Source organism: Callorhinus ursinus, unplaced genomic scaffold (genome assembly GCF_003265705.2).
Source record: "Callorhinus ursinus isolate GAN/ISIS: 27379988/994484 unplaced genomic scaffold, GSC_fseal_2.0 scaffold9, whole genome shotgun sequence".
Classification (NCBI taxonomy): Eukaryota; Metazoa; Chordata; class Mammalia; order Carnivora; family Otariidae; genus Callorhinus; species Callorhinus ursinus.
In genome coordinates this window covers 9,235,754-9,261,864 of record NW_027397071.1, presented here as the reverse complement: position 1 = coordinate 9,261,864, position 26,111 = coordinate 9,235,754, and the positions used below count along the sequence as shown (strand labels likewise).

At 51.1% G+C, this 26,111-nt stretch overlaps 1 protein-coding gene across 2 annotated transcripts in view; it reads left to right on the top strand.

Annotated features, from left to right (window-relative positions):
• The first annotated feature begins 19,822 nt into the window (after positions 1–19,822).
• SLC6A17 (solute carrier family 6 member 17) overlaps positions 19,823–26,111 on the top strand; it is a 48,567-nt gene continuing 42,278 nt past the window's right edge. For both annotated transcript variants that reach the window (XM_025872624.2, XM_073896183.1), the window contains exon 1: positions 19,823–20,167. The gene's annotated coding sequence lies outside the window, so the exon portion shown is untranslated. The remainder of the gene's footprint in view (positions 20,168–26,111) is intronic.

The window sequence follows — 26,111 nt, the reverse complement described above, 5'->3', positions numbered from 1 at the left end:
AGATGCTCCGCCCTGGAGCAACCCACAGGAGGAGACAGACAGGTCTGTGGTACACCAACATGCGGTGTGAGGAGGCCCATCGGGGAGAAGCTCAGAGGATGAGCGGTTTGTTCTGGAGGTGCTGGGGATGGGGGATGAGGTGGGGGGATTCCGAGAGTGGACAACACCAGAGCTGGGGTGCTAAGCAGAGAGGCTGGAGGGGCAGACCAGAAAGAAGAAATAAACAGAAACAAGACAGTCCGTACAGAAGACATGCGTAGAAGGTAGAACCTCAACCTCCAACTTAGGAGTGAGATTAATCAACTTTTCTTTTATTTTCTAAAGTAGCTTAAAATCTCTTTTAACTCTATTACAGTGGAGTGGTGAGACTTTAACCTCGGTCACTCTGGGGGGAAGCCCCATCACTTTCCCTGGGACTGCTTTAATTCCTGGGGAAGCCTCTGGAGAGCCAAGGTGGGGGCAAGCGATAGGGGCAGGGACATTTGCCACTGATGTCGCTCGCTCAGAAGGCCCTGCTGGCTGGTCCAGACAACCGCCATCCCGTGGCTGCCCTGGCGGCCTGGGGCCCCTTTGCTCCATTCACACGGGTCTGGGGATCTGAGAGTGGCAGGAAGTTGGTCATGCTCCAAAGGACGCTGGGGTCCTCTGACATGGGCTACCTGTCATCTGGGACTGGGCCATGCGACAGCTCTGGACCTCTGTTCCTCCTACACTAAAGGGGTAACAAATAAGTACTTGTGGGGGTGAGTAGGTGGAGAAAAAGATGGGAAGGCAGGCTGCCCAAGGGCAGCAAAGGGTGTCAGGGCTTAATGCTGCAGGGATCTTGAGCCCCACACCGAGGCACTGGTCCTGGCTCTCTGGGCCCTCTGGGTGTGGTTGGGAGGTCGTGTCCCCACCACGCAGTGGCTTAGCCAGACACACCGGGCGTGGGGGTGGGCACTGGAGCAACCCCTCTTCTCCTGCTTTGTGCCCCTCCCCCCGCTGGGTTTTCAGGGCACTGGCTGCTCTCAGAAGTGGGGAGGGGGTGCCTTGGCCCCCGGAATGGAATGGCGCATTAGGGACCTTGAGACCTCTCCGCAGACATTCTAGAGGCTAATAGCTGCCACCCCTGCCGTTTGGAGACTCTGAAGAGCTGGGATTTATGTTTCTTCCCCACTCGCCATGTCTCTGGCTGGGGAGAGCGGCTCATTTTTCACGGTGCCGCGTGACTCTCCAGACTGTATTTTCAGCCTTGGTTTGACGTCAGGCTCCCGCTCTGTCCCTGGGGATCTGCTTTGTGCATTTCCAGGCCAACCAGGCCAGAGCCTCCTCATGCCCGGGGGCCTCTCGTGTGAGTCCCCACTGCCGCCTCGGCGGTGCTCCCGGGCAACAGTGAGCGTGCCTGCGTGTGTGCGCACGTGAGTGCGCGTGAGTGTGTGCGGGGCTCCCGTGGAGGCCAGGGGACGCGGAGGCAGGGAGGGGGAACTGAGGAGGTCCGCAGGAGACAAGGCCAGGCGAGCTGGCCGCGCCGTGCTGGGACGTCCTGTGTCCCGGGGAGTGTGTGTGTGGGGGGGGGAGGGGTAGAAAGCCGGAGACCAGGAGGGAGGAGCCAGAGGGAGGAGCCAGAGGGAGGAGCGAGCCAGGCAGGCTGAGATGGGAGGTGGCACGTTCGTCCCAGGCCGCTTCTCCGCAGATATCCCTGGAACAGGCTCTGTCCCAAGGCCTAAAATGGGGGAGGGGGGCTGGGGGGGGGGAGAGGAGATGGGAGGGTGCAGTGGGGGAGAGGAGGAAGAGGAGGAGGACGCAAGGGGGAGGGGGTGGTGACAGAGGCAGAAGAAGGGAGTTATAGCACAATCACAGATTATATTTGCACACTGCAAGGTTTCCCATGTCTTTACCTCGCTGAATCCTCAACACAACTCTGCTGTGGCTACTGTTCTCTTTTTGCAGGTGGAGAAGACCCATTGCAGGGAGACTGTTCTTGGCTCACAGTGCCTAAAACTCAGCCTAGTTCTGCCCTTGGCTTTGATTTCAGAGGTCAAGCGGGCAAGATCTGCTGTCAGAGCTGAGCTCCTAGACGCTCCAGAACCCGCATCCAACAGCAGCCCCCACATACTGACCCCGACTTGTGTTTTGGGGTGTCTCCATCTTCATCTCATTTTTGAAGCTAGACTAGGGCTCTGTCGGGGCCAGGCACCCCAGATATAGTCAAGAGACTTCAGTTCCTGTTTGTGGCCCCACACCTATAGTCTGTGTGACTCCAGGAGAGTCACTGGAACTCTCTGGGCCTCCATTGCCTCATGGCCTTATACCTGAGAAGTTTAGCATGTCCTGGACTGAAACACATCTTCTCTCCCACACCCCACACCTGGGGCCCAGCCCCCCATGCTGTTCACCATCCCAAAGGCTTTCTCTGGTTAATGTCACCCTCAGCCATCCCAAACCAGAATGTGCCAAGTCTTCCTCCCCCTCCCTCTTGCCCTTACTCCACATCCAGTCAACCACCATGCCCTGTTCATTATGCCCCCTAAATACTTTGAGGCTCCCCCTGCACCCTGCGTGGTGTTTGTTCAGTAGATGCTGAAGAAGTGCTAGTTTTTTTGCTCACGAGCCCCTCTTCCTACTTGGAAAAATGTCGAGGGATCTGACAACGTGAGGGTCGCTGGGACGTACTGCAGTTCCCAAGCTCCCTTCTCCTTTCTCTGCCGGTCACAGTGTCCCGACTCCCACCCAGGGGCTATCACACAGCTCCCACTGCCTGGCCCGGGTTCATGCTCTCCTGGCTCCCTGGGTGACAGTACATTGCAGCTGGTTAAGTGTGTGGGCTTTGGGCTCCAACCCCAGGTCTGCCAGTAGCTGTGTGACCTGGGCAAGTTAGTCAACCTCTCTGTTGTGGCAGTCTCCTTGTCTGTCAGATGGAAATGATACTAGATATCGCACCTTGTCATGAGAATTAGATGCATCCGTACGTACACAGTACTTCATGCCAGCAAAAAACAGGGGCTCAACAAATATTACAATTTGGTAATTGTTGCCTGGAATATAACAAGAGCGTCCTGCATGGTCTGTCTCCTTCCGGTTTTGTCCCCTCCAGTGCATTCTCCACTCGGTGGCCAAAGAGCGTTCTCTGTCCCTCCCATGCAGGTTGCCAGAGAAAATACAGGATGCCCAGTTCAGATTTAACTAGCTGTCTGGTATTTTTATTTGCTAAATCTGGCAATTCTACTCCCATGCTTAAACATTTCCCCTGGCTCTCCACTACCTTTAAAATAAAACCTAAATTTTTAGCATGACATTCAAGTTCTGTGTGACTCAGGCCCCTGCTCTCTCCATTTAATCAGTTACCACCCTCAGCCCTTTCCTCTTATGCTCCAGTCATCTCCAACCGCCTTCTTGGGATCCCAGAGAATGAAGCTTAGCATTTTGGAGCTAGGAAGAACCATTTGCCATATTTTTAGAAGAGGCGACCGGGGCCCAGAGAGGCTAAAGACCTGCCCCAAACCACATAGCAGTAAGTGAAGCCCATGCCTTCCAAGCCAGTGTTCTGGCCAGGACCTCAAACCGTAGATGTGAAACAACACCACACTCAGGCCAGGGGAAGACCGTCTCAGAGCAGCAAACCTATGAGGTTTAAAATTGCTGACGCCAGAGTACCAGCTGTGTGCGCTCTCGGGTTTGAGGGGTGAGGAAAAGCTGGATCTGCTGGCCTGGAGCAGTTCCCAGGGGCCAGCCTCAGTGAGCTGTGAGATGACCTGGGAGTGTTCTGGGCTCAGGGAAGGAGCTCCTCAGGGTCTGGGGGAAGTGCTTCCGAGGCTGGGGAAGCAAGGCCCTGTTGGCAGCTCTGTACTTGAGGTTTGGCCCAGAGTGTTACACTTATTTCCCCAACTCCAGGCAGCAGAGAGTGAGGGCATATTAGGATCCTGGACAGAATAATCCTGGCTGGCCCAGCAGCCTTGGGGTGACCTCAGGGGCAAGCGCAACCCGATGGTCATTATGATGGCAGTGGGGGCACCTTTCCTCGGGGGCTTGTGGGGCAGGTCTCACCAGTCTGTAGTTGCCCCGGGATCAGCCTCAAAGTGGACCATCTTCCCAGCCAGATCCCTGGGAGGCGCTGGCTCTGTTACAGCCACTTGATGAAAATATCTCTGCTCAGTGCTGAGAACTTGGTCTCGGTAATTGACTTGTATAATGTCCAAAGACTCTGTGCATATAACCAGCTTGAAGTGATGCATCATCTTTAGCAAAAAGATTTATCATGGAATCTGCAGCAGCTTCCCATTTGTCTGGAACAGAAATAGGAACGACTCTCCTTGCCAGGAGTCATCCTTTGTCTTCAAAGCAAATTCCTCCATGGTTGGAGGCTTCTTGGGCCAGGCTAAGGCCTGTGGCCAAATTCCTGGCCCAGGTCCCAGGGTCCTGGTGTCTCCATCCCAAGAATCTCAGCCACAGGCATCAGGGAGCAAGACAGAAAGTGGAGCACTGGGTTTAGGAACCCTGAGTTCTAGAACTGACTCTGCCATCAACTGGCTTGGTACCTGGGCAAGTCACCTAACATCCTCAGGCTCTTACTTTCCTATTTGCAAAATGGATGCTGTGATCCCTGCTTCAACTACCTCGCAGCAGAAATGCAAGAGGACTCATCCCTCCCTTACCTTGCGGAGAGGCCACATGGAATCATGGTTCAGAGCTCGGGCTTTGAGGTCCGATGGATCTGGGTCAAATCCCAGCTCTGCGGCTTTGTTATGTCACATTGGGCAAATTTCTCACCCTCTGGAAGCTTTGGTTTTGTAAAATGGAGATGCTAAGAGTATTTTCTTTGTGGTGGTGGTGTCAGGAAGAAAATGAAAAGATACACAGTAGCCCTTAGAACGGGGCTGGTGCTGGTATGCTCTCAAGTCCCGGCCGGTGCTCCTGTGGCAAAACCGTGCTCCTGTGGCAAAACCAGCCTCCTGCGGAAAGCAGGGCGTGGGAGGGGTGACACTCGCTGTTATGGGATGCCCCCCCCCCCCGCACATCATATCATCTAGCTAAACCGCTCACAACGCTAGGTGAAGAAACAGATGCAGAGGTTAAGGACTTACACAAGGTCACCCAACTTGTCGGTGGCAAAGGTTTTTTTTATGCCCGTTTCCAGCTCACCCCAGGAGCTGTGTTTTGTTTTGTTTTGTTTTCTGCCACACCGCGCTGGCTTATATTATAGTGGGAGAGCGTGAAGATGGTCAAGTAAGAGTAAGTTCCAAGCAGAAGCTGTGGAACCAGACAGGCTTGAGTTTAACTTCCATCTCTGCTACCTATTAGCTGTGTGGCCATGGCCAAGTCACTTACCCTCTCTGTCTCATTACGGTAGGTTCTTAGCATGGTAAACGGTGTTCCACAACGCCCTGCTGAAGGCAGGGCGTGCTGTGTGCTGAGGGACAACACTGTGGGACTGTGGCCAGTGATGGTGCTGGCAAAATCCACCCAGGGGACACCCTGTCTGCTGGAAGCGATCGGGCAACCCAGCAGGGAGGCGTGCCCTTGAAATGGGGCTTTGAAGGACAGAGAGGCTTGTGATGAGTGGAGCCAAACGAGAGGACCTTCTAGGTAGAAGGGTTGGTGCCCAGGAAGGTGCTAGCTAGGGGGGACGGCCCAGGAGAATCCTGGGTCGAGAGAGCGTGAAGCCGGGAACCCACGAGGAAGTGCCCCCACCCATGTGCCCACCATACAGAGATGACTGACTTCTACAATCACTTGTTGCGCACCAGGCACTGTGTACCCCTTATCTCTAGTTTCCCCAACTGGTCTTCAAAGTCGGGGTCATTATCTCCTTTCATGGATATGCCACTGAGGCCCAAGAGTCTCACTAAACCCCCCAAAGGCGCACAAGTGTGCGACGGGGCCCGGGATCCGATTCAGGTCTGTCTGCACCGTGGGATCAATACCACCCAGCACTGAATGAGTGTGTGCTTTCATTCAAGGCCCCTGCTGCCAGCCAGGGGAGGGGTTGAGGGCCTGGCCTCGTCTCTGGAATCCAGCAGCTGGAGGTCCTGGTGAAGTAAACACACCCAGGGTAAGTGCTCGGCCCCGTGTGAAGCCCAGAGGAGGTGTGGCCGGGGCGGCCTGGCCTCCTCATCAGAGTACCTGCTCTTAGCTTTGGAGGCTGGGGTTGGGCTGCTACGGTCAGTCCGTGAGGGGGGTGGGACAGGTGGGCGCTCTGTCCTCAGCTCCATGGAGAGCATAGGTGAAGAATAAGGGAGATTGAGCCAGCCCCAGGCCGCTCGGCTGCTACCAGCCTCCCACACGGTGGATTTGAACCTCCGTGGGGCCCGCTGGACATCTGTCTCATGACCACGTGGTGACAGAGCCCACAGCTGAGGTCTGCGTTCACTCTCTGTCTCCTTCAGGAATATTTCAGTATTTGTCTTCTCTGAATCCGTTTCCCCCTGGGCCCTCCACTGCTGCCTGGGAGGCCCATGGGACTGAATCATGTGAACCGGCTCTGTGGTCACCAGCGTCCTACCCCAACACCTGACCAGTGTTTCCTCCTCGGCCCACCTCAGGCAGAGCGCTGTCCCCCACCCTGACCACTCAGGTCCCGTCCATCTCCCAGCATCCCCTGAGAATGCTCCTCGCATCCACCTGCCAGGCTATGTCCTCCTCCCGACCTCCTCTTGGAAGCCTTCCCTAACTTCTGCGGCCCGTCCTGCTTCCAGACCCGAGAACGTCCCCAAGCACAGCTGTTTTTTAACACGATTCTCTTCTGTTTGCTTGTCCATATGTACCTGAGCATGGTAGCCCTGCAGGGGCAAGGAGCGTTCTTTTCTCAACTTTTCATCTCGTCCCTGGCACCGAGCAAGGAAGGGTGCAGGACATGGTGATATCTGAGGGATTCAGCTGGAGGGGGCAGATCTGGGACATGCCCATCAAAAAAAGATTTCCATAGATTACTGCGGATGACATCTGGCTTTGCTTGATGCTACAGAAGTTTTCCTGATTTATTGGCCACTCTCTGTGCGTTTATCAGCCAGGGGGGTGGGGCCGAGCCTTGGCACGGACTAAATGAGCTCTGTTTGCACCTCCCTTGGAAGACCTATCCCAGCGAGGTGGGAGCAAAGATCCCTGAAGTCCCACTCACCAGAGTCACACTTCTATCTCTGTGGCCCACCGCAGCCCCCGGCCCAGAGCTGAGCCCCAGTTAGGTGGCAAGGAGCCTGTTACTGACACACACCGTACTCTTGCCCGGGATTAGCAACTGACTCCCTGTGTGACCTTGGACAAGTCACTCCACCTTTCTGGGCCTGGTTTTCTTCATCTGACAACAAGGGTAGAGGCCTAGAGGATTGTTAAGGTGACTTCCAGCTCTGAACCTTCGCTTCTCAGACTCAGGCAAGGATGTCTATTGCTTCTCGAGTAAAAACGTTTCTTCCCTGACAGCCAGCCTGGAGAGATCAATAATTCTGTCAGAGCATCCTTGCAGGAAGGCTAGAGCTCTGCAAGTCTCCCCCAAGACTGGACACTTTATCTTTATTCATTGTTCATCCCCATTCTCCCTCTCCTCGGTCCTCCCTCCAGCCCCCCTTCGCCACCCCACCCCCAGTCCAGGATGCGGCAACCTGCCATGAATGAAGAGTGGCTGGTCACATGGCCTGGTAACCATGGTGACGGATCCCCGCAGTCGGTAGGCATCAAAGTCACATGAGAACCCCGGAAAACTGGCTGAGGTATTTATAGAAGCAGGCTGGTGCTTTTATGGAAATGGGTCTATATTTGACTCTGGTACTGAAAGCTGCGTGCTGGCCCTGGGGTGAGGCAGGTTTTGCACCTGATTCTCCCTCCCCATGCCTGTGGGGCAAACAGCCCCCTCCTTTCCTATGTCTCCTGGCACATTCCCCTCCTCACACACTCCTAGAGGATGCTGCTCCTACTATAGCAGACTCCCCACCCCCTTCCCATGTCCAAAGGACAGTGCTTCGTCTCAGGCTGAGAGTTTGGGGCCCCAGGATGCGGGCATGTGGGCAATTTGGGGTATTCTCCTTCACCGTCTCCTACCTCCCCTTACAAACAAGAGAGTATCCTCGCTGCTCTCAGTAAATATTAGAAGATACTGTGACTCCTCAAAGCCTTTACCATTTCTTTCTTCCTTCAGAGTTTGGAGGTAGCCAATAAAAGGGAGGAAGTACACTTCCAAGCACACGACTTCAAAGGTTCAGCCACCCAACCCTCCACAGGCATTAGAGCCATGTTCCAGAAAAGCAGAGTTCATGCTAACAGTAACTATTGCTTACTGCTCACTCACTGGACATATGTTCTCTCATTTAATCCTCGCGCGCCCTATAATATACATACGAGTGTTATCCCCCTCTTACAGGTGAGGACGAGAAGCTGTGGGTCAGAATGAGAACGTGGATCCGATCGCACCGTCCATGCTTTTCCCACCGTGCCCTGCTGCAGAGAGTGGCTGCGTGTGCCTGAGCACAGGGGACAGGAGGGGAGGCGGGGGTCCAGGGGAGAGCGGCGGAAAGGGACAGTCTAGAGGAGAAAGGAGAAAGGCATTTTTGCTATTTTAATGAACAGGTCATACAGGCACATGGTCAAAGAAAAATTAAAATGAACTAAGTCCAGTACGAAGTTTCCCTTCCAAGGTCCTCCAACCTCCAAGCCCCTGCCACAGAGGAAGTGACCGTGGCCACTTTCAGACATCCCCTTCCTAGAGGTCTCATATGCATATAGAAATAGATATGGGTAGACCAAATATACATGGTACAGACAGAAGGTCTAAAATTCAAAAGGTACGTGATGAAAAGTAAATCTTTCTTCCTTGCTTGCCTGCAGCCATGCAGTTCCTCACCCTAGAGGCAAGCACTATTATCAGTTTCTTATGTATCATTCCAGAAATGTTTTATGCCTCTCCAAGGACGTGCAGCATACACAAGTGGTCCCACCCTCTCCACACTATTCTGCATATTTTTTCATTTAACAATGCATTTTGGAGACATTTTCAAATCAGAACATATAGAGCAGATTTGTTCATTTTAATGGCTGCAAAGAATTTCAATGTGTGGAGGTACCGTAAATTATTTAAACATTTCCTTGTTGATAGACATCTAAATTGTTTCCTTTTTTTTTTTTTTTACAAACACTGCTGCAAGGAATATTTTTAAACAAATGCCTTTAAACAAACACATGTTCAGAACGAGTATGTGCCTTCATAATTTTGGTAGATGTGGTTTAATTGGCAATGGGTATGTGCCTTTGTAATTTTGATAATATGGTCTCATTATCCTCCTCAGAGATTGTACAATTTAAATCATCTCCGATTAGCAACTTGTTTGTTACCAACCTTTTTAAAAAATTTTATTTGCCCATGTCTCATTGTTTTTCAATTTGCCATTTCTCTTATTATGAATGAAATGGAACATCTTTTTGTAAATGTAAGAGCCACTTGTATTTTATTTTCGACAAACTTTCTATTTATATCCTTCTCTCTTTTTCTTACTGATTTTAGGAACTCTTTATATATTAAAGAAATACCTCTCCCTTCTTTTAAACAGTCATTTGGTAGATATTTCTAAACACCTACTATAGGGCAGGACTATTCTAAGTGCTGGGGATACAGTGTTGGTCTAGTTGGGGAGCGGACAACAAGCAAATGAACAGAAAAGTGAATCAAATGCCAGATGATGATAAGTGATTTGGGGAACAATAAAGCAGCGGAGGTAAACGGGAACCAGTGATTATATCATATTTAGGTAGTTCTTCCCCACCCAACATCAGAATAAGTTCTCCATGTTTTCTTTTAGTATTTGTATGGTTTTGTTAAAAAAATTAGACTTTTTAAAGGACAAACTTCTGACTTTGATAATCTTCTCTACTGTATGTTTACTTTCCTATTTCATTGATTTCTACATTGTCTTTATCATTTTCTTCCTTCTGTTCCCTTTGAGTCTATTTTCCTAGACTTGAGATGGTTGCTTGGCTTATTGATTTTCAATCTCTCTTCTTTCCTAATACAGCTATTTTAAGGCTATAAATATCCCTCTAAGTACTGCATTGGATGCATTCCTATGGCTTTTTTTTTTTTAATTTTACATTTATTAATCCTGGTACATGTACAATTTGATGTAAGGAGTGAGGAAGGCATTCAAATTTACTTCTTTTCTGGTGGCCAAATCAATACCATTTATTAAAAATCCATCTTCCCCAGGGCACCTGAGTGGCTCAGTTGATTAAGCGTCTGACCCTTGGTTTCGGCTCAGGTCATGATCTCAGAGTCATGATCTCAGGGTTGTAAGATTGAGCCCCATGTCAGGCTCCATGCTCAGTGGGGAGTTTGCTTGGAGATTCTCTCTCCCTCTGCCCCTCCCCGCACTTGCATGTGTGCTTTCTCTCAAATAAATAAGATCTTTAAAAAAATCCATTTTTCCCCTAGTCACTTGAAAAAAATATAATCTTTATCATGACCTAAATGACTAAGTCAGAGTATATTTATGGACTCTGTGTTCTGCCTCATGTATTTCTCATACTAGGACGACATGAATGTAAACTTGCTTTCTCACCTAATGGGTTAATGCCCTACACCACACAAATCCCTTTTCATAATTCCCCTGGCTATTCCTGCTGGTTTTTTTTTTTTTTTTTTTTACATGTGAACCTTTGAATTAGCTCATCTAGCTAAAAAGAAAAAAAAATCCTGTGTTATTTTCATTGAGGTCATTTTAACGCTACAGATTAATTTAGAGAGAATTAACATGTTTATTATGTTTTATCTTCCCTTTCTTTTCTTCTGTCCAAACGTGTTTTTTTGTTTGTTTGTTTGTTTGTTTTTTTGGATCTCTCAGTGGCATTTGGGAACTTTCTTCATGCAGATTTTCTATACATCTTTTAAGTTTATTTCTAAGTATTTTTCTTTTTTGTTGTTGTTTTTGCTATTGTAATGGAAGCCTTTCTATTATCTTCTTACTGATTATTGTATATCTGAAGGTTATAGATATTTTTACATGTTAATTTTGCATCCAATCATATTACTGAATTGTACTGTTTAAGTTTTTCAGTTGCAAATTATTTTTTTAAATGAAACTTTCAGCCTTTAAGGGGATAAGGCAAATTATATTTTAAAACTCAGTAAGTGGCTTTTTAATGATTCAATGAGTTAGTAAGTGTAAGATGCTTACAGTAGTGTTTCGTGAGCTATTGCTAATAGCAACAGTGATAATACTGCCTTGATTTATCTCTTTAATCTTCACAAGGACCTTGTGAGATAAGAGAACTGAATATTATTTCCATTTTCCAGATAAAGAATATGAAGTTCAAAGATATTAAGTGATCGTCAAAGATCGCTTGGCAAGATTGGTTCAGAACCTGGATTTATCTGACTCTGTACATCACACTGCCTCAGAAAAAGAAAGCAAGGCGAGTCCTTGTGTAAAGTGAAGCGAACTTTGCAGGGCTGTGTTTAGTCAGGGCACCCCATCCTGCTTGATAAGGACTTTGTGGGGTCAGATTCTCCGGGGCAGTGTTGCAGTTCCAATAAGCAGGAGATTGGAGTTGCCTTGGGGTTGGGGCCTGGCCTGCATTTGTGGGGTGCTTCCTGTTCCTGCAGAGGGCTGCTCATACCTCTCCTCCATCCTGTGCTTGACTGTCTCACATCGAAAGAAGAGATGAGGACCCAAGTGGTTCAGTGGCTTGCTTGAGTCCCAGTGGAAGAAGGTGAGGTGTGGGGTGCAGGAAAGAATCGGGAGGCCCCTCCCTGGTTTCCTGGGGCCTCTGATCTCTTCCTGACTCTCTCTTTCCTCACATTCCTCTCCAATTCTGCCCCACCTCCCCCAACCTGCTCACCACTGGGATTCTCTCAGAACCCGAAGTGAGGCTTCCACTTTAGACACTGAGGAGTGGATTCCCGGTCAGGAGTGAAGAGACTCTCTAGAAGTTGCTGGGAGGTAGGATCTGGGAATAGAAATGGGAGTCTCCTCTCAGGGGGCAGGGATAATTCTGAAGGGCTCTGGGTTGCCACCTCCCATTTAAGTCTAGCTAGGAAGTCATACCCATAATGCCACTGCCATGCTCTAAAACTTTCAATGGCTCCCTTTTACCTTTCAACCTAAGTAGAAGTTTCCAGCCTAACACATTACAGAATCCAATTCACCTTCCGACTTTATCTCTCACTTGTTCCCTAAGCCACAGCTTCTAAAAGGCCCAGCTGGATCCAGACCTAGGTCTGTGGGGTTGGGGACATGGTGGGTCCCTTCACAAGCTCGTCCCCGCTTGCTCACTATTTCTCTACAGTGGTCCTCAAGCTCCAGCGAGGAGGCTACATGGACTTGTGACGTCCATGCCATCATTGGAAAATGATAATTCTATTCATGTCGCTCAAGCTTAAGTTAGCTGCTTTAGCAGCCATTTCCCATTGTTGCTTCCTATTTATAGCTTGAAATATACAAAAACTTTTCACGTAAGCTCTTGATGGAACCAAGAATGATGGATTTGGAGAAACAGGAAACAAATATGTAAAAGGTAATGAAATCATCTGTGTTGTTTCTACAAAGATTCTTACTTAAATTATTACATATATGTACATATATGCTACTTGCACATGAGGGAATCCTATTCCTTCTTCCAGGAAACCTAATGCTCAGGGCAAAAGCTGAGCTGAACATAAACCCCCAGGGGCTAACAAAGTCCTTCAGGAAAGTTTGCTTTCCCTTATACGTGGATGAAGTCTATCATTGTCCTCTCACCGCTGAGGTTGATTTGGGGTTTTTGTTAGGCCCTGGCCAATACAGAGGAAAGTTGTTTAGCTTTTTAACACCTTCCATGTTGTCTTTGGCTGATGGTGTAAACCCTGCCTGGGAATTCAGCCGTGAGCTGACTGAACTTAGCACAGTGCCGGATACAGAGGAGATTTGCCCAAATATGATTTAGATGGATTTGCAAAGAGACCCACAGAATGGAGACAGGAGCAGGTGGGCTGGGAGCAGTAGGAAGGGCTGTTGCCCGCCTGCTCGCGCTGCCCCCCCGCAAATTGCACCAGGTGATGGGCCAGGTGAGGGGGCGGCTGCCTGCTGTGTACTGACTCTGCCAGGGAAGTCCCCGCCCCACTCAGGGTCCCACTGCTCCCTCCTTTACACTCGGCTCAAATTTGGACTGGTGACCTTCCAGACAGCTGGGGTTGCTAGCAGAGCTTCCTCCCAGGGCTCAGTTCTGTTCCATCTACACAGGACCCCAGGACAGAGGGCTCTGGCTGGAAGCACCTCTGTCCAAGCTGTGGCCCAGCTCTTTACTGGGTCATTGTCACCGTCACCATTGTTGACATTGTGATCATGATCCCAGCAGCGGTGGACCCATGGAGTCCTCACTCTGTGCCAGCTGCTGGTATAAACATGTTCTTTTTAATGCTCAACATCCTGTGCGGAGGGCGCTATTCTTTTATTGATTGATTGATTAAGATTTTACTCACTTATTTGAGAGAGAGAGTGTGAGAGAGGAGAGCACGAGCAGGGGGTGGGGTAGAGGCAGAGGGAGAAGTAGACTCTCTGTGGGGCAGGGTGCTGGATGCGGGGCTCGATCCCAGGACCCTGGAATCATGACCTGAGCTGAAGGCAGACACTTAACTGATTGAGTCACCCAGGCACCCAGGAGAGCGCTATTCTTATCCCTATTTCGCAGGTGGGAACACTAGGTCCCGAGAGGTCCCACGCTAGTACGGGGGCGGGGGGAGTTGAAACGGTGAGCTCTGGCACCAGTCCACAGCGCCTGAGTTTCCAACACACTCACGTGCTACTGCCCCACACTGCTTCCAAATCCCTGCCGCTGAGAGCCGAGACTCCCTTTCTTGCTCATTTTCTAACTCAAGACGGCTGATGAGTGTCATTTCTTCTGCCGACTCCAGCTGATTGGTGAGCTGATGAAGCCCATAGGGTCTCATTGGAAAAGCAAAGTACAGTTGATTAGGGCTGGCAGCCACAGGCAAGGAAAAGGAAGTATGGAAGCAGAGGTGCCATGAGTGGGGGTAGCCCGGCAGAAGATCGGAGCTCCTGTTCTAGGTTCCAATTTCCATTTCCTCCGGGGAGTTAATACAGCATTTCATTCAGGTGAAATTCCACATACCCACGGGGATGGGTTTTATCCTCAGAAGCCATAACGGGATAACCATCCTCAAGGAACTACAGTAGGCCTAGCACTTACTCTAAAGACACACACAGTACCAGGGGTGGGTGGGGACTTTAGCATCAGCTATGTTTTACATTTTAAACACTACTTGGGTAAGGCTTGCTCTTCCCCTTTGCTGATCTAACTCAATGAATTTGGGAGGATGGGGTTCCTGGGATGGCTATGGAAAAAGGCCCATTTTCTGCTTCTAAGTCATCGGTGAGGGAGGTTTCCAAGGTGTGAAAGTAGCACGTGGTCACTGACCTTCTTGCTCCTTCCATGCTTATTCAGCAATTACCTGGCTGTTCTGGTTATTGCTGTGTAACAAAGCACCCTAAAACACAGCGGCTTAAAGCAATAATCACCTTTCTCTATCTCATGGTTTCTGTGGGTCAGGCATTTGGGAAGGACTCAGCCAGGCAGTTGCCTCTGCTCCATGCACCGTCAGCTTGGGGGGATTGAGTGGGCTGGAGGAGTTGCTTCCAAGATGACTCACTTGCTTGGCTGGCAAGGTCAGGAGCTCAGCCCACACTGGGGGCCGGGGGCCTCTTCTTCACGTGGGCCTCTCTGTGGGCTCCACAGAATGGCAGTCAGGTTCTAAGAGCAAGGATCCTGAGAGAGAGAATGGAAGCTACCATTTTCTTATGGCCTGGGTCCAGAAATATACACAACTTCCCTCTCTTGTTTGGGCATCACAGATCCTAGATTCAAAAGGAGGAGACACAAGCATCACTTCTTGAAGAGAACACAGTCAAAGAATGTTGGGGCCTTTTTAAAATGTCCGCACTAGAAAAACTAATAATCGTGCCCACTCAGAACAAAAGAGAGATCATAGCTTAGCATCTGTGTGTTTCAGATGTTCAGAAACACAAAACAATTTAAGTGAATTGCCATTTGGGCTCTTTCCCTGTGTCCTGGAAAAAGCCACGGCCAACACTTCCTCCTGCATCTTACTACTTAATGATCCTGGGCGTAGCATTCCTTAGATTCATGTAGAGAGAAATAAAAATTAGTAGCACGACTTCAGGGTCTTTCTTTTCAGGAAGACAGGCTTGGGTAGAACAGGAAGAGCTGGGGAAGGGAGCTTACACACCAGTAAATGTGTCTCCTCTTCCAAGCAGGACCAGTATTTAGAAGAACAGATTAGGTCATTGTGTTGGACCCTCCATACTTGACAGGACTGCCCAGCCTGTAAACTTTGACTGAGCACCTATTATGTTTAAGTCCTGTATTGGGGAGGGGAGCACAAGGCATGGAGAGATGAAGAGGAAGAGGTCCTTGCCCTATATGCAGCCACACTCTAATTTGAGAGGCAAGGCATAGACATGTGAAGGGGGAACCTACATTATAAAGCCCTAAGTGTCAAGGTTGAGAGCAAGGACTTTGTACCTGGGATGGACTTCACTGTATGACTTGGACACCAAGCCTGAGTTCTTCTATGAGTAAGCTGGGGATACTAATAGTCTTACCTCGTAGTATTATACTATATACTTTAAATATCTTTCCATAGGCCTGGCAAGGAAGAATCAGCTTTCTAGATTTTCAGAGGGGAGATGGCCACTGAGAGCTGGAGGGTTCAGGAAGACTTCTTGGCGGAAGCATTCTTTCCCCTCTCCCTGTCAGGAGCTTCAATTAAGGATACTTTCTGGGCTTCAACTTCTTTCACTTCACTGCAAATATTGATACTGTGGATGACCTTTTCCTTCTGGAAACGCTTTCTTCTGTGATAGACACTGTCCTCTCACCTCTTGACTCTTTTCTCTCTTCTTTCCTGATCCTTCTTGCTCCTCCTGCCCCACAGAAGCAGGCACAGCCCCCCAAGTTCTGTCCTCTCGATTGTCTTCTACTTCAGCACCCCCTTTCCGCTCATGACGTCCAAATCTATGTCTCCAGCCCTCTCTCCTGGACTTCACACCCATATTTCTAACCACACTTTATCTATTCTTTCAGCAAATCCCTACGGAGGGTCCACCCTGTGGTAAAGATGGACGTGGTCTCTGCCTCAAGGAGTTTACCCATCAGCCAGGGAGACCATCAGTCAGCAGACAGTCACACCATTAGGCATCCAATTACAGTCATGAAAAAGGCCATGAAGGAAAAGAAATGTCTACCTGGGAGGTTGACTGAATTCTTCTCCATGCTCAGGAGAGGTGTGAAGAATTAGGGTTTGAGGTGAACTGGGTGGGTGAGCAGGGAGTGAGGGAAGAGGAGAAGGGGACTGAGAGGCTCTCTGGCAGAGAAGGGGACATGGCTGAAGGCCAAGGCAGGAAGGAGGGGGCGTGTAGGAGAGCCAAGAGGAGGTCGGAGCAGGCAGTGGGCTGTAGGGAAGGCCATGGGGGAGGGTGTGAAGCGAGGTTAGGGCTGAGGGAGGGTCTGGAAGGACGTGTTGAAGATGTGGGCCAAACTCTGCAAACTTGAGAAGACTGTGATCATATCTGGACTTCTAAAAGATTGTGCCATTGCTGTGTGGAGAAAGGCAGCAAGACTGGAATTAGAATCAGGAGGTGATAGTGAGGGTCCAGGTGAGCCATTATTCTGGTCTGGACTGGATGGCAGCAGAATGAAAGAGAAGTAGCCAAATTCTAGAGGTACTTAGAAGATGAAATCTCCAGGATTTAGTGGCAGATTTCACAACGGAGTGAGAAAGAGGAGGTCTCAAGGATGATCCCTGGGTTTCTGATTGGCTCAGCTATTCACGGAGCCAAGGAGGACCAGAGGAGGAGCAAGAAGTGAACTCTGGAATATTTACAGGGTAGAGCTTTGAATGTTGAATGTATTTCTTGCACATCTGTGTTGGAGGTGATTCCAAGGGAGTCAAGTGGAAAGAGGGAGTAGGAAGTTGAGTATATGGAGCTCAGAGGATGTCTGGAATGGAGATGTAAAGATGAGAGTCAGTGGTCTGGGAGATGGTCTAGGAAAGGGGTACAAAGGGTGAAAAGGCTAGGGCTCTGGGAGGTCCAGCATTTAAAGGTCAGCAGGGGAAACCGGGGGCGGGGGTTTCCTCCTACCCAGAAGGGTAGGAGGAAACCCAGGGAATGTGGGACCCTAGGAAGAGAGTGCTAGAAGGAAGGAGAGAGGACAGCCAAGACAAGAATCGCAGAGGGCTCAGGGAGATGAGGACTTGGAGGCTGTTCCATGGATTTAGTGACACAGAAGTCCCCTGTGACCTTTGCGAGAGAAAGCCATCTCGGCAGCATGATGGGCAGAGGTGAGTTGAGGAGAGTGAGTGGGAGTGAGGGAATGGAAGCAGGTTGCGTATGTAGGAGAGTGGAGAAGCCTGCAGTGGCCTCCAACAGAATGGAGAAGTAAGTTGACCAGAGAATCATAGGAAGGTTGTTGTGCCACATGAGAGCCCACTTGGGGTTGGTAACCATGAAAAGCAGAGGGACACCTGTGTGCTCCACAGTATGTTTTTCTCTAGAGAACTTGGCATAGAGAAACCAAGTATTGAGTTCATTCAAGGTTGGGGCTTTACTGGGTTGATGTGATATACAGGCAGAGAAGCAGTGGACGTCTTCCGGTTATCCTTTTGCTATCCCATGGACATTTTATTTTCAGTATGTCCCAAATCCATGATCTCATTACCTTCTTCCCTACTGCTCCTCAAATCTGTTCCTCTTTTGAGATTCCCTATCCTAGTTAATAATAATAAATCATCTAATAGTACCACTGATAACAGTCATTTTTTAAGCACACATATCAGATGTAATACCAGATATTTAAAAAAATCATCTCATCTGATCATCATAACAACCTTATGGGGCATGTATTATTCATTTCACAGATGTGGAAGCTGAGGCTCAGAGATGTGGTATCACTTGCTCAAGGTCTCTAGTAAGTGGTAGTCGGGATGAAAAAAAACAGGTCTGTAAGGTTCAAAGTCCTATCCTTCCCCATCAGCACACCACCCGCTGGTGAGTTCCCCTGCCCTAAAACCACCTATCTCTGACCCCATCCTTCTTCTCCATCCCTCACCAGGTCAGTTGTCACATTCTGTTTGTTCACCTCTGGCACTGCTCCTGGCTCACTTGCTACTTCCTGCCATGGCCCTTCACTCCACTCTGTGTTATTGGTTGGGTCCACTTGAACGTAAGCTCCATGAGGATAGGGATCATTATCTGTCCTGTTCTCTGCTGTATCCTCAGGGCCTAGAACAGCACCAGGTAAACACTAGCCAACACAGTAGCTGTTGAGTGAAAAGATAGATGTCCATTAGGAGATAAGTCTCCATGGGAGTCTCACATTTCTGCAAGTCTCGTGGGCAGAGGCACTGGTGGCTTTTTGCTCCAGACTATCTTTTTGAGGATATTTGCATAGTGAACAGCTTTGGAAGATACGGTCTCGCTCAGTGGAGGATGGGCTTGTTTGCTAAGATAATAATGTCTCCTTCCAGGGCAAAAGTTGGCAGATTTGCTTGCAGCCCATTATAAAGGATTGGGGTTTCTAAACTTAGAACTCCTCAGCATGTGCAGGATCACCAGGACGCAGCCCTTCCCATGGGGTCTGGAGATCAAGGGAAAATGATTTGAAAGTGAAGCTCCTGCCTCCGGCCACACCACCGGTAATGAAGTCCTTTGTCTCCGGCCCCAGAGTCTCACGTCTTCTGCCACCATCCATGAAACCGTGGCAAGTTCACCCTTTAGACTCCAAGCGTAAAATCTCAGAGCCTTCAGAGTATTGCCTGTCAGTAGGACAACTGAGAATCAGCCTCCACCTCCCCAAACCCTGTCTCTAATGCCAAGGTCCCCTAGAGCAGAGAGAATTCATCCCAGACTCCACATGCAGCCAGCCCTCCAAGGCTAGGGAGGATGGCTCCCACCTCCCTAACTTTACCCCTATTGCCCCACCCCTCCCGCTCAGGCAGTCACCTCCCCTGCACACCTTCTCCACTGTCTGACATCTTTGTCCTTGTCATGCTCTCCCCTCCACAAGGGCCAACCTTCTCCCTTTCTGTCTGTTGAAGTCCTGCCCATGCTTTGAGGCTAGGATCCCAACTTGCTTCCTCAAGGCCTTCCTCAGAGCCCAGTCAGAATTTTCCTCTCCCTTCATCATCCCCTACTTTCCCCATCTTGTAGGGTTCCCCAGTCCTTCGGCCTGGTATTTTGTCTATCTAGGGAACCCCCTCTGTCTGTCCGAGAGGTTCCGCCGGCGGTTCTCTGATCTTCTCAACCCCTGCTGCCCGTGGGTACAAGAGGAGCTCAACAGCTGTATTGAAGTTGAACTGCACAGGGAATGGTCTTGCAGGGTGGTAGGACGGAAGGACGGTGGAGTGGAAAAGGAATTGCAAGTAGGGGGAAAATGCGCGAAGACAGGGAGGGGAAGTGGCTAGGACAGGGGAGTAAGCACTTTGGCTGGAGCTGAGTTCATGAAGGACGGCCAAAGAGCTGCTCCTGAAAAGGTGAGGAAATAAGGCCCAGGACTCCGGGGGTCATTGGCCATCGGGGCCCCATTCCTCTCTGAGGACAGAAGCCCTGGTGATGCTGTCCTAGGCTCTGGGTCCCCTGGGCCGGCGCCTCAAGAGGCTGCTCCCGGGTTAGCCCCTCTCCCTCCCCCTTGCCCACCCCCTCCGCCTGCGTCGTCGGCCATCAAAGCCTCGCTTGCGGCCCCAGAGCCTCGCACTGACGCGGACCCGCGCGTGAGTCAAGCCTGCGTCACGGCGCCCCGCCGCCAGGGTGGCCTTTCGGAAAGCGAGGGAACAGTGCGCGCTGTGCTGCGCTCCGCCCAGCTCCGTTCCGCTCCGCAGAGCCGGCGCGGCCAAGGCGCAGGGAGGGCGGCCCTCGGCGCCCGCGACCGGAGCCCCACGCGCTGTCTCCGCCGCGGGACCTGGGTCCCCGCGCTGCTCCCCAGAGGCCCGAGCGCCCCGCGGGCGGGATCTGGGCCGGGACCGGCGGCGACCGAGGGAGCGAGGAGCGAGCAGAGTCGCGTGCGCGGACGCGCAGCTCCAGGTCCCCTCCCAGCCCCGACCGGTGCCCGCCGCCGCCAGACTCGGGCTGCCCGCGGGAGGGGCGGTGCGCCCGCCACCCGTCGGGGACCGCAGCTACTCGGCGGGTGTGCCGCTGGACAGGTGAGTCGCCGGCCGCGCCCCGCCTGGCTTTACCCGGCCAGCCACCGCAACTTTAGCTGTTCCGGCCCCGCCCCAGCCAGGAAGGCCTAAGGACGGAGGTGCGAGGCGGCGCTGCCAGGTACCCGCCCGGCCTGCGCGGGCCCCGGGCTCCTCCCGCCGCTCCAGCCGCTGTCGCCTGGCGACAGAGCCCCGGGGCCCGCGCTCCTCCGGCGCACCGGGGGTGCCCAGCTCCGCGCTCACGGGTTGGCCAACGGGTTCTTGCTTCCGGGGCTCAGGAGGGCCCAAGAACTCCGGAGCTAATCGGGCAGAGCTGCAGAGGCAAGCGCCCCGCGGAGGACCAGGCTGGAGGCCCCGCCGGTGTGGCCGCCCGGAGCTGCGCGCCCAGGGCGCAGTTCCCGCGGGGAGGCTTCTGCGCGGCTGGAGACCCCAGTCCCAGCCGCTCGGCTTCAGGCCCTTGACCTTGACAGTAACATTGGCAGGAGAAGCAGAGCGCTCACGCCCGAGATGAATATTTAATTTCCAGTCTAGGGCTGGACCTCGCTCAATTCGGAGCTAGCGGGGAGCCCATCTTCCCTCGAGGGAAGCGCGTCTGGCAACCGAATGGCGGAGATGGGGGACGTGCGCGGGGTGCAGGTCTGGAGGACCGTCTCGGGAGAGGCCTCTGACACATTTATACCTGTGCGCACCGTGCTCCCAAGCTATGCTCGCGGTAGTCTGGGGAGGCCCGCTCCCCCAGGGCCGCGGCCGCTGAGAAAGGAAACCTAGTGTTATCTTTTAAAAGCCCAACAGCCCCGTCAGGGCTCTAAGTGTTAGGAAATCCCGCGGCCACTCACATTATAGGACCCGGTTGCTGTCAAGTGGAGTTTAAAAAAAAAAAATTTTTTTTTTTAAATCCCATTCCTCTTTCCTTCTTTGAAAAACATTTAGGAATTAGGAAATTTCTAAACAGAGCTTCCTTGGGGGCAATTAAGTTGTGAGAATGAGGCAGGAGGGTTGGGGTGGGGAGACAGGGCAGTGGTGTAGAGAAGGAAGATGCTTGCGAGGGCACTGTCCTTGTTAATAGGAACTTCCAGGAGCTAAGAAAATCCTGTAATGGCTCCAAAAATATTCGAACCAAAACTTTAGCTGGAGCCTAACTGTTAGGCTGTGCTGGACATTCTCACTGATGTCTGGAGAACCAGGTCAGAGTGTGTTGAGGTTAACAGTGAAGGATGCTCGTATTTCATGCTGTGCTTACATTATCCCACGGTCCAGTGGGGTGGACCCGTCACCCAAGCAGGAAGGGCTTTGAGGTCACACCTGATTGTCCTTGGCTGTGGCCTGTCCATTGGGACCATCAGAGGTTTCGGCTCCTGTGCTGGTTTTTTCTCTAACGAAGCAGCTGCTGCTAAGTAGGTGGTGAGTTTCAGCCAATCCTTGCAGCTTGGCCTGAGTGACTCAGTGCAGGAGGCAAATCGTGCCCACCAGCGCTGACTGGAGTGAGTTCGTTTGGCCTGAGTCACACACAGAGTTGTGTGTCAGCTATTTATGAGATGAATGGAGATCTATACCAGGACTTGTGAGCAGAAACACCAGAGCTCCCAGTGTTTCGGGGTCACAGAGGTGGGCAAGTCCTCAGGGTGAGCTAGGCAGAACTCAGGCTGCCTGGCTCCTGGGCAGGAGTCCCAGAGCGCTGGCCCCCCAGGCAAGGCAAGCAGAGCCAGGCTGGGGTGGGGGGATTGGAGCAGAGGCTCTGGGGGAGGCTCTGTGGTTGTGGTCAGAAATGGGCCCCGTGCTCTGCCATGTGCCGGCATGGGGTGACCTTGGGCAAGTCACTTTACCTTTGGAGCCTTGGTTTCCTCAGTTATAAGATAGGGATGCTTATGGTGCCTTTTCCTCAGGCTTATTCGGAGCCCAGTGCTAGACACCTGGCGGATGCTCGTAAAAAGGTTGATTCCCCACCCCTTTCTTTATGGCCTGTAACCAGTGGTGGTTCTTTTTCTGCCTGCCCTTGTGCCTTGGTGTGAGAGGGGATGTGGAGACGAATGAAAGTGCCAGGGCTTCACGTGTGGTTGAGAAGGACCCATAAGTCAGCTTTAAACTGACCTCTTCCCAAACTTCAGGTCTCCCCAGGACACCCTGAGTAAGAACAGGGTTATGGGGGGCGGGGTGTGGGTGGAGGGCCGAGCCGTGCTGGATCTGATGGGTGCCCTCGGCTGTCTGCAACAGCTCCGGCTTGAGGCTCCCGCACAGACCTTGACTCTTTCGGATCGTGCATGACTGTGGCCTTCTCTCAAGTTGTGGCATTTGTTGGGTGGACTCCCCACAACCTGTCCTGTCCACCATGGAGTTGGAAGCTGCATGACAGCCATCCCGGAGAGGAGAGTGTGTCTCCTGCCTTCCCCGAGGGATCCTGGCCCCTCGCTCTCTCTTTGTGTAATGTGTCTAGACTTGGTGCTGAGCTAAGTTGTGTGTGCCTCAAAAGTAAAGGCAATAAAGGGATCCCCAGTGCAGCAAGAGAGGCCATGCTGGCCCAGGGGACTCCATCTACTCCAGGCAGTGTGTGTGTGTGTGTGTGTGTGTGTGTGTGGTACATGCACCCTGGATGGATGCCCTCCCCACTGGATCTGGGAGCAAATTTCAGAGAGGAGGGGATTCTTGAGAAGCAGGCTCCTGCTGCCTGTGCACCTTCCCTCCCCTCATGCTCCTTTCCTGTCTAAGTTAGCTGCAGCGGGACAATTCATCATCAGTCCCTTTAAGGCTGCTAAGATAAGCAGCAGAAGAGTTTAAAGGAAAGATGGATTTGAGCTTTCTTCCTGGAAGCAGATCTGAGTTATTGCTCGCTCCTAGGCTGGGCTGCAAGAAGTTCTCACAGCCAAACATCTGGAGCACCAGGCTGGGAAAAGACTGTCAGTCAGCCTCCACAAAGTCCTTTTACATCATCCTCCCCCACCTCGTGTCCCAGACTTCCAGAGGGCAGAAGCACAAGACCGCAGATGGGTCTGAATTGGTGTGCTACCCTAGACGGGTGGGCCAGTGACCTGTGGGGAAAGGCCTACTTGGCGTGCTTTTAGGAGGGGTGACTGAGTTCTGGATTCCAGCAGCTCACGCCATGCTTGGCAGACAGTGATAATATCCAGGTTTTTACTGAGGCTTCTGTGTTGTGCTAAGTGCTTTATTCATACACCATCTCATTTAATCTTTGCTACAATCCCAGGAGATGGATATTGCTCTCTGCAGTTTACAGATGTGGGACTTGAGGTTCAGAGAGGTGAAATAATTTGCCCAAGGTCACACAGGTAGTGAGTGGCAATCTGAGAATTTGAACTCAGGTCTGGCAGAACCCAAACTTTATGTTCTGAACCACTTATGTGATATGTCTTCACAGTAAGTTCCTAATAAATATTTGTTGGCTACCTAAGCATTTATCCAGATGAGGCGGTCTAAGCCTATGGGTCTGATTCTTTAAGCTAGTGCCCTGAGGAAGGGGGAAATGAGCCTCCACCAATGGGAATTTGGTAGAGAATGAACATACGTAAACTTCCAAGGTTTGTGGAATCTGGTCTGTGGTGCCAGGTGGGTTGGAATCCAGCAGAAGATCCCAGACTCCACTGTGGTGCTTTATTGTCCTGTTGGTCTTTTTCTTCCCGATCTCTACCACTCCTGACCTCATTCCTTAAAGTTTATGCAAGTCAGGGATTGGTGCTGGAAGCAGTGAGGGAAGAGTCCGAGCAGGTTGGATGTTGCCCTGAGGATGTCTGCATCTGCAGAATCCAGGGCGGCCGGGCCCTGGTGGGAGGTCTGGTGTGTCAGGTTTCTTTGCTGGAGAGTGCGTGCCAGGGACTCGCAGCAGTTTCTGGTGAGGCCCCAGACCCCAGAGCAAAACTGCTAACACTCCAAGGTTATCTACAGCAGCTGCCGGCTTGGGCTGCTCAGAGGGACGCTGCTTGCTTCCTAGCCTTGTCCCATGGAGAGCCCAATGTCCTCACCCCTGGGGCTTTGCCACTGGAGTCCGTGGCTGCTCTGGGAAACTTGGCATCTGCGTCTTCCTGCTTCTTCATCTCTTCCCTCTCTGAGAAATCACCAGCCCTGGGAGAATAGGCCCGTATTATCCTTTCCTGCCTGGTACCTCCAAACCACCGTTGATCTTGAGAAAGTTCCTGTAAGTGAGGGTGGATAATTGGAGTGTAAGCATTAATGCTCCCCCATCCCACCCCCAGAGGACACGAAGAGTTCTCCCAGAAGCCCTTGCTGCACAGGCAGCCATTTTGTGCAGATATATTCCTTTGAAAATTCCCCTTGTCCCCCACCCCCATGAGTAATTATGTAAGTTAAAACATGGTTCAACTATGGATAAATCCGGTTATTAAAACAACTAGATATTCACTGTGTACAGAAAACTTACAGGTGGGAAGATAAGCTCAGAGGCAAGGTGGGTTGCTGTACTACCTTATTCTCGTGTTCATGACCAGGTATAGTTTATTGGAGAATAATTCTGGGTCAGACGAGTCCTGAGCAGCCTGAGTCTCCAACTTGGGAATTGAGACTTAAAGCCCTGTTTGACTGGGGCCTCTTGTGGAGTGAAGGTGGGGCAGGCATGGGCTGGAGGAAATAATGCCCCAGCTCCTGGGCCCTGGAGTTCATCTCTCATCCACTGCATTTGTCCCATCGACTTGCCGCTTGATCTTCCAAGGCTACTCGTGGTTCATTTGGAGATAACAAGCTGCCTCTCGTTGTATTCTATCATTTCTAATTTCTGGTTAAATTAGAATTTCCTCTGGATTCTGTGCACCACGAATTTGCCACCTATTCTTTTACTCACAAATAGAATTCATTGGTCCACACCCTCAAATTCCTGCTGGTTGCATTTTCTCTTTAATTATAAGACTCCGGGGCCCCTGTGGTTATAAATCCCACTCCAGGTCAGGAGTGTTGTTTGATAAAGCTACCTTTCGAGGAATGTGAACAGTCACCTGCTGGAGTGACTCCATCAGGTGCTGCCAGGTGAGTATTCGGTGAGGATGTGGACCTTCTCTTCCCTGGGGGTGGGGGGTTGTCTAGGGAAAGGAGAGCCAGGTGCAACCCAGCATTAGCTCCCAGAAGGGCCTGATGGGCGCTGTCCACGGTCCTGGCACACCACCGAGAAGACCTGCTGGCTAGGAATTTGGGGCCTCCTTTAGAACAGCTGGAAGGGGGCGCCTGGGTGGCTCAGTTGGTTAAGCGACTGCCTTCGGCTCAGGTCATGATCCTGGAGTCCCGGGATCGAGTCCCACATCGGACTCCCTGCTCGGCAGGGAGTCTGCTTCTCCCTCTGACCCTCTTCCCTCTCATGCTATCTCTCATTCTCTCTCTCTCTCAAATAAATAAATAAAATCTTTAAAAAAAAAAAAAAAGAACAGCTGGAAGGAATCTCCTTGACCAGTTCTCCGACTTGCGTTATGTCACTGGCTTTAGGAAAGGACCTGGCCAAATGAAGAAGCTCCTAACGTCGGACTCACCTCACTGTTGACATGCTGAATGAGCTTCAGGGGTATCACTTTGCAATGCAGCATGACCCAGTGGAGAACTTCCTCACCAGTGCCACATATGGGTAGCATGTGTGGGCCCACACATGGGCCCAGAAATAATGATGCCTTCATGTCTTGGAATAGCCTGGAGTGGCCTAGGGTGGTACGGCCTCCTCCATTTACCCCAGTGTGCCATACCAGCATTCTCTTCTTTGTGTGTTATGACATACAGAAGTTTGAAAAGCGCCAACATACCAGAAAGGAAATGGGCTACAGAACTTGGGAGACCACAGTTTGAATCCCCACTCTTACACTTCATGGCAGGGTAACCTTGTACCTGATGGCTATCTTCCCTTAGCCCTGGCTTCTTCGTTTGTAAAATGAGAATTACACTTTTTATCTCAAGTTTTTTGGGGAGATAAATAATGTATGTAAGCCATAGCAGGTCTTCAAAAATA